This window comes from Patagioenas fasciata, chromosome 8, assembly GCF_037038585.1.
Source record: "Patagioenas fasciata isolate bPatFas1 chromosome 8, bPatFas1.hap1, whole genome shotgun sequence".
Lineage (NCBI taxonomy): Eukaryota > Metazoa > Chordata > Aves > Columbiformes > Columbidae > Patagioenas > Patagioenas fasciata.
This window is the reverse complement of record NC_092527.1, coordinates 15,425,831-15,438,929: the sequence shown is the minus strand read 5'-3', so window position 1 is coordinate 15,438,929 and position 13,099 is coordinate 15,425,831. Positions and strand designations below refer to the sequence as shown.

The window sequence follows — 13,099 nt, the reverse complement described above, 5'->3', positions numbered from 1 at the left end:
TTAATTTTGAGATTCCCATATGAGGAGATAGGCAGGTGGATTGTAGACTATTTTCCCTCAAATAGTCCTGTTTATTCCTTAAGCAAAAATGAATGTTTTACTGAAAAAAAAAAAAAAAAACAAAACCCTGCTCTATCAGGATTCTCATTTCTCAGTTTCTGCTTTAAATCTAAGAGATAAACAACATCCTTCTATTTATGGCAATAATTCAGATGACAATAGCCTTTCCACTGGATGGCCATGGAACAAATGCAACTGCCAGATAGTATTTCAATCTTTAGACAATCTGAGCTTTCCTAGTGTTGTCAGCATAACTGGAATACAAATAGCTGTAATGTGCTGCATGAGTATACACTGTACAAACAGTTAAAACAACTTTCAGTAGTGTATTAAGCATATACACAACTCTTGGCAGGAGACAAAAAATCCAGCACACAAACACACACTTAATGGAAAATCTTTCAGAACTGACCTTGCCACTGCAAGTGCATTTTAATGGAACTAAGTTTGTGGGCTTTTCTGAAACAATACTCATTCAAATCCAAATTCAAAGCACATTCTATCATAATATTTAATTGCCTAATTCCTCACATAAGCTTGGCACACATACAATAGGGCACAGGTTGAGATACACAATTTTGAAAAAGCAAATAAAAATGTATTTAACTTTTAATTTGCAAAGCAATTTTTTCTTTACCAGCTTGGGTAATGACTTTGGAATAGTTGCCTACAAAATAATCTATCATGGATGTTGATATTTTTAAGCAATAAAATGTAACATCTACTAAAACCATAGTCTTTGTTAAAGGAAAAATAGACTGTAATTCACAATGGAACTTACCAAACATACTAATTGAATAGAGATCAAAAACTATTTATGAAATCTACCAAGTTCTTCAGATTTTTAGTCTCTTTTTGTTTTCTTACTTATTCCTGGAGAATGTAAACTATGGAAACGGGTGAGTCATTTATTCCTATAAGTTGTAAACCATAGATACTCAAATTTTTAAAGATTTTCTACTTCAAAATGAAGACTGGGAAAAAAAATAAATAAAAAAACAGAAAGCTATTCTTCTATTAGAGATACCCTGCTTTTATATTGTTTTCTTCTCATATATCTGGTGAGAGTCAAGACAAAGGAAGCATTAGAAAAAAAAAAACCAACACCAACACAAACTGTATGCATTTATTGTTGCTCAGTAACAGCCACACAGAAGACCAACAGACAAGCCTTGGAATAAGTCTGAAGCAGCTGGAAAGGGAGGGGATCTTTGCTCAACAGGCCAGGTGCATTGCAGGCTGGCTGGGGGCTGCATCTTTTTTTTTTTTTTACATGCTGCAAACAGGATACTTAGCCATCAATAATTTTAAATATGACCCTTCCTATGACTTCTTTCTAAATCTTTACCTTATTTCCCATTAGACTTACAGTATTAAATAGCAATTTCATATTGTATACAGGCTATGAAAGTAAAGAGGGAACAGGTATCGTTTTCATTAAATAAATAATTTTTTATAAATAGGAGTGACAATGAGAAAGCTAATGGTTTCATTTACCTGCTGTGACAACTGAGTTGACTCTACCTAAAACACCTTCAGGGTCAAAAGGCTCTGCGAGGCTCTGCAGTTTTACTCTGTTCCCATAACGAAGAATAAAAAAGCATGTTGTTTGTATTAAGCCAACACAATGATGCACTTGCAGTGGAAATCTGTAACTATGAAAAAAGAAGATATTAGGAAATATTTAGTCAGCTCAGCTACCTTTACAAGATAAATTTGTATACAAATTAATGACAAAGAGGATTAAACACAAGGTTATTTAAGGTCCCTTTCTGTTAATGCCATTGTTTAAACATACACTTTCTTTATATTTCATTCTTTTCTTTCTCCTGTACTAATTCTGCTACTTTAGTGGGACACAAGCATATTTCTAATTTACATTTAGCTAACATTAACTTTCTTGGTAGTTGGAAGCATTCATGCAGCAGAGAGGAAACAGAAAACATATGCAAGCATTTGAGCAGTTTCCAGTTCTTTTACCTTCTGTACCTTGTGCTCGCTCTATACAAACACACGCATTTAAATATCAACTTACCTTCTGTACTTTGTGCTGTGTCTACACACACACATTTAATATCAACTTTTAACACTTAATAATCTCTGGTTTAAAGACCTCATGTAATTACAAAGGCCAAATTGTTATAGCAGTAGCTAGAGTCAATTTGGATAATTAAGTCTGGGTCAATTTAGAATGAACTGGTTTTGACAATAGATAAAAATTCCTCAAAGACAGTCTAAATATATGTTATATAGTGATATCCAAATGTATAATGGAAAAAGGCATACAATAATACAAATAAATTTAAACTTTTAAGCTTAATTTTTTTAACTGAATGACGGAGGAAAAGGTGGTGTTATCGTTATTTTTAATGGAAGAGAGTGTTCACCTGCTAGACTGCGTGTACATGACGAATGATGAGACCCTAAAAATCTTCAGTAAGAGACGGAGGTCGTGTTTGCTCTTTCTTTGGCAGATCTGCACAGACCCACATCCTGCCCCATATGCGAGAGAGCTCAAGCCCGGCCGAGGACCTGCTGTCCCAGCTACCGCTGCCAAGAGAAGGCAGGCTGGCAGCCAGTGAGCGTTCCGAGACTTGCAGGGCAGACATGGGCCAAATTTCCCCCTCCCAGGACAAGTAAGCTCATTGCTGCTGTTGGCTATTAGTATACCAGTGACTTTTTCTTCTTTTTTCCCTTTTAAATTAGAAACACTCTCAAAGGATCGTCTCAGACAAATGTCTGAAGAGCAAAGGAGAGGCCAGAAACATAATTCTAACTGTGCCTAACACTGAAACCAATGGTAATTAAGATGTAGCTCCATATTCTTTTCCTTCTATTTGTTATAGTTTATTGACCAACAACCGTCTTCACGGATGACTGAAAGAACTCAGTAGACTGCTGAATAAAGCTGGAAGACACAGACCATTCTTTGCTTCCAGCTTTAAAAGTGTCCTTGTTTACTGTCAAAAGCTACTGACCATTCCTTTTTGCTTTGGAGAACACCCAAACCCCATTGTACTTTCTGGATTTGTATTCATTTGACATTACACTACTTTTGAATCAGGCTTTACATTCATAAATATCAGACGGTGTTATCGAATAAGTAATGCATGTGAAGTGGCCTGCAATCCTTGAACAAAGCAGACCTTGCTCCCCCCATCATCATTATTCACCAGGCGTGGCAGAATGCAGGGCTGAAAGGATCAAAGAGCAGAGCAGCAGCCACATCTACTAATTATTGACAGTGTAAGCAACACCACTAATCAAGGCCAAAATACAGGACATTGTGAAGGACAGACATTCAGGTTCTCTGGTTTAGCTGACATCATTTAAAGTTGAACCAGTTGAGCAAAATGAGGTCCTTTAAACATAAGGAAAATTTTGAGTAAAATATGCGAGAGCAAAGTTGCATTTGCTAAAATTAAAACCAAACATGGAGCAATTTCAGTTAACATTGTGCTGTACTCATATTTCTGAGCCTTCTTACATAATAGGTTACTGACTTCATGCATGAAAATGGGTGTAACTTAGGCAGAATAACACCATCATTCATATTTTACATTTTAGATTTTGCATTTCTTGATGCCTTTTTAAGTCTAACATGCCATAACACCTTTAAAAAAAAAAAAAAGCTGCCAGTAGGTTTGAGGGAGATGAAAGAAGCCCACTGGTATTCTCCTTAATTTTCGAGGGAAATGGCTGAGAGGAAAGCGTTGGTTGCTGTCCTGACCAATACTGACTTTCACAATCAGTTTTTCCTGAAAGTGTGTTTGTCAATCCAAACATTTCTACAGAAGCAAAATGTCACTACACTTTTTCCTCTAATTATTTTGTATCCTAAGACAACAATGGATTCACTCTCATTGTAGTCAGTATTCATTGTCTTTAATGTTGAATAAGGAAAACTGTTGTCCAAGTGCTTAGAATGCTCTAATAGAAACTAGAAAAAGGTTGCCAAACCATCTGTGAAGAATTGTGCTCTCCTTCTCCAAGGAACAACTGAGTCATTTAGATTTACCAACATACTTTGAACTTGGCCCAGAAAATTCAGCTCTAGCACAGAGATAATTTAGTCTCTACAGCTCATCCAAGCTCTGACTTCTCTATCTGAAGCGTCAAACATGTTTTCCAGTAGTGAGAGCAAAGATGACAAACCTTGTGCTTCTTGCCTACCAACTCATACACAGAGGTTAGCAGAAAAACAGCATACAATATTTTTTTTTTTTTTTACAGAACTAAAGCTTTTGACCATCATCAGAATATCCATATTTTGCAGTAAACCTTCTGAATGATACAGACCATTTTTTCAGGAATAAAGCAAGCGTCCCAAAAGCCATTTCTCATAACAGATAAACACTTGCACATGCATTTCAAGTATTTTTGCTAAACAAACTACAGTGGGATAGTTTGCTATTCTGAAACACACTTGAATAGAAATTCAGCTAAATGGACAAAACCAAAATATTCCATGGTCTCAGTTTCAATTATATTCTATTAATTAATTATTTTGTACAACAGCAAAGATAATTTAAAGTGTAAATATCTGAAGTCTTCACACTACTATGTTTCACAGACAGGAACAGTAGATAGAGAACAATTTATCAATTTCATGGTTTCCCTGGAGCTGTTGTAGGAAGCCATGCTACACTCCCAAACCTGTTTGTGATCAATAATTGTTTATAATTATTCTATTAAAATACTCTGATACAGAAAGAAGCTGAGAAATACACGTCAGTGAAAACAGTTTTGGAAAAAGCAGAACTGCCTGTTTCAAATGCACCAGACAGAAACGCATTGACCCAATAGCAACAGGAAGATTAAAACAAGAGCTGTCTTACATTTAAATATTTAGAAGGATAAATGAAGTATGATACTAAATGTTTAGCATTCAGGTAGAAAATTAGTAAGAAAACCACTTTCGCCAATTTGTAGTTATTCAAAGGAAGATCAGATTCATCTTCACTGTTAAGGTACAACTAATTTTTGATGTAATTTATTATCCCTTGACAAAGAGGTTGCAGCAGGAATAAATGTGACCCATTTCCTTCAGAATTCCTCAAATGCCCTCGCCTTTTTTTTTTTCTTTTACAATAAGCCAGAGTAGCCCTCCAAGCAGCCAAATGTTTTTACTGCTACTGTTTTACTGATTGAGGATCTACTCCAAATGAAAGGAGCGTTACCAAAGTATATGTTTCCCTGAATAAACATCTCAACCTTAGGAACACATTTTTGTGTTTCCACTCCTTCGATAGAAACTGGGAAATCGAAGATTATTTAATCCCTTTTCTTATAATTCTGAGGCTACTCAAGTCATTGATGTATATTCAGTGTTAATTGCAGCAATTAACATTACATCCTCAAGTTACTTGGCTGAGAGGGTTTAGCCAAGTGGATTCCTAGTTTTTTGTTTTCTCCGCCAGCATGTAGCTTGAAATGAAATATTACTTCACTTCACATTGTCATATCTAAATATTTCAATGCAATTTATAAAAAACTCTATTCCACACCCCTCTGGACCAAATGAAACAGAAGTGTACTTCCTCAATTCAGTTTTGTGACCCTGGCACTATTTCTTTTGCAAAATAAGCGAACACAGCAAGAACTTCATATTTTTATATTTGATTACTATTCTTCCCAGTATAGTGTCCCTGCCACATCTGGTAAGTGAGCTAAGAAGTTTTACTGTATCAACAAGGTATTTCTCTCAAAATTTCTCTCAAAAACAAATCACCTCTTTTAACATTCAGAGACATGACTAATTGTCCTTCTGTGTAAGGCGATGGTAGGTACCATCCCCTCCTGAACAACCTGCTGCTTTTCTTGCACAATAGTTGTATTTTTCATCATCCCTTCACATCCCAGGTAACTTCTGTGCAAATCAAACAAAATTATTTTCAGCTACCAGGTTCCATCTCTTAACAGATTTTGTCACATCATATCTACATTACAGAGGGAAAACTTTAAACAGAATAAGCAGCGTTTGCTTGCCATTCACAGTTACTACTTAAGTAATACATGGCTATTTTGTGCAATATCCAGCCTGACAATGAAAGAATAGAAAAAAAAATCCTTTGTTTTGTTATGTTTGATCTTCCACTCAAACTGAATTTAATTTAAAAGCATAATAAGCCAACAGAAAATATTTTTCCCTAATTGAGATATACCATCTGCTGCAGTAATCAGAAAAACACATCTCAACTCATTTGGATGTTTGATGCACTGTTTTTGTATAGCTGACAACAGGAAATATGATCATGATTAGAATACAAAGTAATTTTTGTCCTAGCAGTATTTGTTTTACACGTGCACACTCAGTGGAGCTGCTGCTGGTAAATCCAGCTTGTCTTGTTTTCTTCTACCCCAAATAGGTTTTGTAGGTCTTTATTTCTCAGAGTCTGAAATAGGGATTTCATATGCTAGCCGCTGAAGAAGTGAGTTTAAGTGGCTTTTAGATGGGGAATTATCTGAAAGCGGATATTTTTCACTCAATTTTCACACATATTACCTGTACGGGTGACTCACAGAAAGCTCAGTTCTAAGTTACTTCTCAGTAGTTTGAAATTATTTCCATTTCGTTGACCTAAATGCTCAAGTAAAATATTTAAAATTTGGAAGTGGATTTGCTAGTTTGAAATAGGATTCATTCAGTCCACATGCCAAACCAAATGTGGTTCAGAGATGCAAGTTTGAGGTCCATGCTAATTTAGCTCAAATTAGGCTGTTAAAATCGATCAAGCCTTGAGACTATCTTGTCCCATGTAGACCATAGGACTTCTTCCAGAAAGATTGTTTGTACCCTGCAAACTGTATTAGTTATAGAAAAATGAAGTTTTCAGGACAACTCACATGTGAAATAGAATGGGGCTTCTCCACTAGAACAATTTTAAAGCTTAAGGCAGACCAGCTGGAGGAGTAACACTAAAGAGAAATTTTGAAGCTGTTGTACATAAATAATTCCCTTGTAGGAGGATTAAATTGCAGTGAATCAATGGCATTTTGTCTTAATCTTCTTGTGTACCTCTTATAAGAAAAGATTTTCTTTTATAGGACAAGGATAAGACAGGGACATTTAAGCATCATGCAAATGGAATTTTCCCTTTGCTGCTTGTATGAACTGTACATGAAACAAGTCCTCCCATCTTCTTAAACAATTTAGGATCACTGATGATCAAGACAATCAATAGGCATTTTCTATTTTATAAGGCAGTTATAAAGCTTAAGGTTCTTCAGGGCTACTTTTTCTGGGAAACAGAAATTTTAGCTCAATTGAACCAATGATTTCTTTGAATTAGTTTGACATTCTTATTTTACATATACTTTTCTGTGAAATTATTCCAGATTTATATTGAAAAAGCTTTTGGTTTTGTATGGTTATTTTTCATGTTCTTGTCATGAAAGAGGGACCAAAGGCTGGCACCACTTCTAAGGATGGAAAATGAATGAAAAATAGTTTTTCAAGCAGTGTAAGAGCTACATAAGGACTAAATTTTTTTGTTTAATTCTTCTGTAACAGAAGGTAAAGAGAAAGGTAAATTTCCTTTTCCATATTTCCTAGAATCTGTGCAAAGGAAATTTGAATTCAGAGCTCTGGTCCCTTAAGTTCTCACTTCCCTTCTTTTCTGAAAAAAAACGTGTTCTTTTGTATTTAAGTTATCCCAAATGTAACAAGTGGGATTTGTTCATTTGTTTTGAGAAATATATGTAGAAAAAAAATGAAGAAGGCTTCAAGAAGAAGTAAGATGGTGTGAGGAGGCTTCGGGAGATACACAGGCTGATGTAGTCATGTAACATGTAAGTATCTTCCAGTAATAATAACTCTCAGTACCATGCTTTTCAATCTCAAATCTTAAAACCTGATGGAAATTATTCTAGTTTAGATGCAAGAAATGCACTAAAAGCAGAGCAGTTAAATAGAAGCAGGGCTCAGAAGAGAAGTTCTCCTTTTTTTCCCCAGTGAGTTGTCAATCAAATTATTCCAATTTATATTAATCACATATAGTTAACTAATATAGTAACTAGTTTAAGAAAAGCCAAACATTGATCAGCTCATCAAGCGACAGATTTCAGAGGTTTTGTATCTTAACTGACAACATTACTGTAAAGTTCAGTAGTCACTGAGATAATTTGTTTCAGTTCTATTTTAGGGGTTTGCTTACATTAATGTAAGATATTTCATATATTCAGTGAGGAGTATATTTTACTGATTCCTGGAGAATGATAGCATTCTTCATTAGACTCGAGATAAAATTCTTTATTTCAGAAACACACAATGACTGAAAAAAAAAAAATAGTGCAAATTAGCTACATTCCAGTATTTAGAGTGTTTGAAAGAAAAATTAATCCCAGCTTCACAAACTCCAAATTCCAATGAAAAAAAGGGGCATAAAAATAAAACTGTGTCAGAATTAAGTTTTCTGTTTCTTAATTTTCCATTGTAATTGAAAGAAAGATGTTTCCATTTAACTAGGTGTTTATATGTAGATTAACATAAAAGAGAGATTAATTTTTTTCAAGTGCCTATGTTTACTCCTCTGTTCTGTCCTGTATTCTATCTCTAAGATTATTTTTTTTTTTTAAATGCAGGTATTGTTACTAGAATTATAACTTCTTCTTAGCAACTTCCTTTGTACTTTGATTCCACAGCTTCCTGCCAATTTGACTTAAAACCACTAGTGAAAAATTACAGAACACATACCTGATATTTGGGCCTCTTCTGTTTCTTTCTATCAGGGAAAATATTCATGTGCTGTCTGTGCATATTTTCATCATACAAGATATTTGATTTTGCTTAAAACAAGGCTATTAATTTTCTCCCAATATTTATGTAATTCTTTTAGAGAGTATGGGACAGCCTAATCTCCTTCACAGTTATGCAGCTCAAAATGCTCATAGATTATGAACATATTTCTCTCATACGTTTTTCTTCTCATGTTCTCAGTCTGGATTCTTTCAAATTTTAACTATGGGAAGAAAAGTCTTAAGTGTACATCTTGTTAGCGCTTATATGTGCTCTTATATGTCATACAAGCCTCTCCTCTCCTACAAAAAACAGGTTTTCTATTTCACACACAGAGAATCAATGAGTCTGGGCAAAGGAAGAGTCAGAAGAAAAAGAGAGAAATCCAATAATGATACCTCATGCGTGACCATTATCAGCTCCAACTTTAAAATTCTCTGTGGAAGCATGACAATCTAAACATGCAACAAGCAATATCCCCAGAAACTGAGTTCTAGACTTATAAAAGTTTAAACAGATGCTAGTTAAATTACACACAAACATAACATCTTCTATAGTTTCCTTATTAATCTTTACATACAAGCAACTTACAAGCAGGCTACAAGTCTGCTGTATCTACAGTATGTTGAGCTCTCAGATTTCTCCCCAGACAATCTATGGATACAAAATATGCAAAAGTCATTGTCACACACACAAAGGTGAACGCTGGCCTTGTTTTCAACATTTCTGAGTCCTAACTTGTGGCCTATTAGCGAGAAGGCAAACTGGTTTATTATTTGAAAAGCTGTTCACTGTGATTTATGGCCTTGTATTAGTCTCCTCATCTTGAGATATTAGACAATCATACTTTGTCATGGACAATCTGAGGTGAGGAAAACATACAGCATTCATCTTCTCTTGCCATCTAGGACACTTCTTTTCATCTATTGTTTTTTCCTGTGGCATATCATTTCCTTGTAATCAATTTAAATTGAAAACTTTACTGACCTTCCCCAAGTGTTACGCTGCCTTTTCACCTTCTCTGAGGGTTTTTCTGCAAAGGAACTGAAACCCCAAACCTTTCAGAGTTTGCAGCATTTCCTCTACAAAAAGGCATGCAAGTCTCATTGGTGACTATCAAAGAGTTTTAGCTAATTACCAATTAGGCAGACCCAAAATACTTTGTGTAAATATTTCCGCATTTTGCATTATAAAACAAGGTTGTATTTTCTATAAGAAAGAGGTGTAATATTTTCTCAAAGGGATAAGAGCTCACCCCTCTCCCCCCTGAAAAACAAACAAACAAATAAAAAGAGCAATAAAACAGACTAAAAAGAGGTTTTAGAAATGAAGGATAAAGTTTTCTAAGACCATAGCTTTGGAAAGAAAACATTCTCCTGGGACTGCAGGATTCTAAAGAGCAAGTACAGTTCTAAGAGGATTATTGCCACCTGATGGGGGAGGGTTTGCTCAGTTTTTGGTTTGTTTATAGTTTTTTGTTTTGTTTTTAAAAGTCAGCCACCAAATGACCAGTAAACAAAAAATAACTACCATACAATGTTGCTTTGATTCACTGAACACAATCAGGTGCCAGTAAAAAGGGTACATGCAAAAATGTTCCTGAACTACATTTTAAAACTTCCATGTTGAGAAGAATGAATCCATGATAGGTTTAGTAATTCAAGTGAAAAAAATCAGAAACATGAACAAGATTAATATATTCATACAGCAAAAGTGCAAATAAGGGGCATACAGCAAATACTGAAAGGAAAAGAGAGCACCACAGACCTACACTCTCTACCTGTGTGAATTCATTCTTCTTTGGCTTAAGGGTCTAAGTGTTCTCCAGACAGATGAATTTACATGTTAGTAATACAGTGATCTGTAAAAAAATAATTACCTCTGGCAAGAAAACAGAAAATTAATGAAAAATAATAATTCGAGGAGTCTGTTGGGGAAAAACAAAAGAAAAACAGAAAAAAACCCCTCAACCATTTCCCCACTGGAAATAACATTTTTCTAATGTGGAGTCAGCCAACAAGATTGTTGCCATCTCTGGCTATCAAAAGAAATGTCATCATTATGTTTTATTCTAAGCTAACAAACAACTACATGCAAAATAAGTGCAGAATGAGAACAGATATCGACATTTGAAACCACTACACCACAAAGCAGCTGCACGCCTTAGGCAGAGCCTGCTGCAGGTCATTTAAAATGATAAACCAAAAAGTCACATGGGATACAGTAACTGATATTTATAATTGCCTTTCTGAAGGATGTATCACCTGAGGACACACACAAAACTGTTGAACAGCAGTAATGGAGTCACAGCAATGAAAACTCCATGAAAACATTTGTTGGAATACAGAAGTATAAAAACATTATGGCTGTTTTTATGAAACCCTGGAAATAAAAGAGTATGGCTTTGTTGTGTAGGGCATACATGGACATAGGTTAACATTTTGTCTCCTTACCCTTAAAGTACAGGAGCCATTTCACTGGGAACCGCCATATATTTCTTCATACTAGGAGAAGTACAGGAGGAAAAACAATCTGGTATTTATTGATTAAAAAAAACCCAAATAAATAAACAAACCCCCAAACCAAACAACAAACACGTAAACAACAACAACAAAAATCACAAACAAAACAAAACCACAACAAAACAAGAACAAAAAAGCTCACTAGCATAAAAGCAGAGTCTTCTTGCCAATCACATTTTCCTTCTCCTCCCATCCCCAAACAAACAAACAAAAAGTTAGAGACACTCCCCAGATCAAGTGCTTTGTGATGAAAATATTCCCCCACAATGGTAGGAAAGCTGTGCTGGGTTGCTTGCCTTGAGGAAGACTGAACCAAGAACTCCCACTGCCATGTGAGTGTCCTAATACCAGGCCATCAAACACCCCCAAAGTACCTTTATTTTCATTTAAAATTTCTTTGTTAACACCTCAGAATATTATCTGTACTAACTATGCATGGGATCAGGATTTAGGTTTTCACATCAAAAATACATAATGAACTGAATTCAGACCAAAGAAGGGAAATAATACTGAGCATTTAAGCATCCTGGAAGTTCAAGTGCCACTTACTCAGAAAACCTGGGCATTTAGGACCTGAAGTCTGAGGGAAATATCAATAGGATTTAAATCAGAATGTACCACTGATACTCTAAAAATTACATTTCTGTCTTCTTTGCACTTAGTTTTGCCAATTATACCAGACTGACATGATTCATATAGGAAACATTTATCTTCAGGTTGTGTTAAACAACAATATATAAAACTGTCAAAACAATTTCAGAGACCAAAGAAGGTTTAACCAAAAGAGCATTAAAATTTAACCAGCTGATTGATAAGGCTTCCATTATTATTTTGGGTTGTGACATACATGTAATAAATGCTGTGGTGAAATGATTAAACCAGAAACAATTGTCAGCAATTCTATGAGTACATTATTTTTGAAAACAAGACTAAAACTCCTAATCACTTTAGTCATTTTGAGACTGCTATTTTTCATCAGCCAAAAGGTGCCATGTAAATTGTGCCATTATAGATATTCTTGGGTCACCATAAATTTTTCTGCAGGCAGAGACAGATAAAAAGATTACTTTTGAGATATGTTCTTCTGTTCACAGTAAATCATTCCCACTGAAATCTCAGATACAGAAATAGCCTTCCTCTTGTCCTGTGTGTTAACCCTTTGAACTTATTTAAAATGTCTTTAGTTCAAGAAGCCTTGAGATGGCTGTCTTGCTGAAATCACGTGGTTAGAGGGTTGGGCAGGTTGAGAGAAGGAAGAGGGAATTCTTTTTGCTTCATTTACCTTGAAAAACCCAGTTGCTGGACATCTTCATGATTTAAAAATAAAATGCTTTTGTCCTGATTAAAATGAAATATTTCATCCAGCACTAAAACACTGAACAAAAAAAACCCACAACATACACACACACACACACACAAAGAGATGATTGATACTTTCTGTTTTACATTAGTGACATACCCGAAATATTTAGGTGCCGTCAGGAAGAACATCAGACAGCCCCACTGCCTGGTGAGTGGCAATGGTCAGGAGGGACGATGTCCCTGACTGGAGCCCTGTGGCTGCCAATCAGAAAAAAACATAAAAAACATTATTAGAGAAACACAGTTAGAGAGGTCCATCTGGGCTCTTTAGAAAGTTTTCACATACACATAAATATTTAAAATGTTGTCTTCTTTCATGCGAATCAGCAGAAAAATCTGTTTTAACCAGACTTAACTGTCTAAGAAAGCAGCAATTAAAATCCGCTATCCACATCCTATCACTTTCACTTCAGGGATT

General features: G+C 35.2%; 1 long non-coding RNA gene across 1 annotated transcript in view; it reads right to left on the bottom strand.

Annotated features, from left to right (window-relative positions):
• LOC139828491 (uncharacterized) overlaps positions 1-12,870 on the bottom strand; it is a 29,933-nt gene extending 17,063 nt beyond the window's left edge. Inside the window, exons 1-3 of the long non-coding RNA XR_011740167.1 lie at positions 12,779-12,870; positions 11,251-11,301; positions 1,558-1,715 (exon numbers count right to left, since the gene is read on the bottom strand). This is a non-coding gene — a long non-coding RNA (uncharacterized lncRNA). The remainder of the gene's footprint in view (positions 1-1,557; positions 1,716-11,250; positions 11,302-12,778) is intronic.
• Between the last annotated feature and the right edge of the window lie 229 nt (positions 12,871-13,099).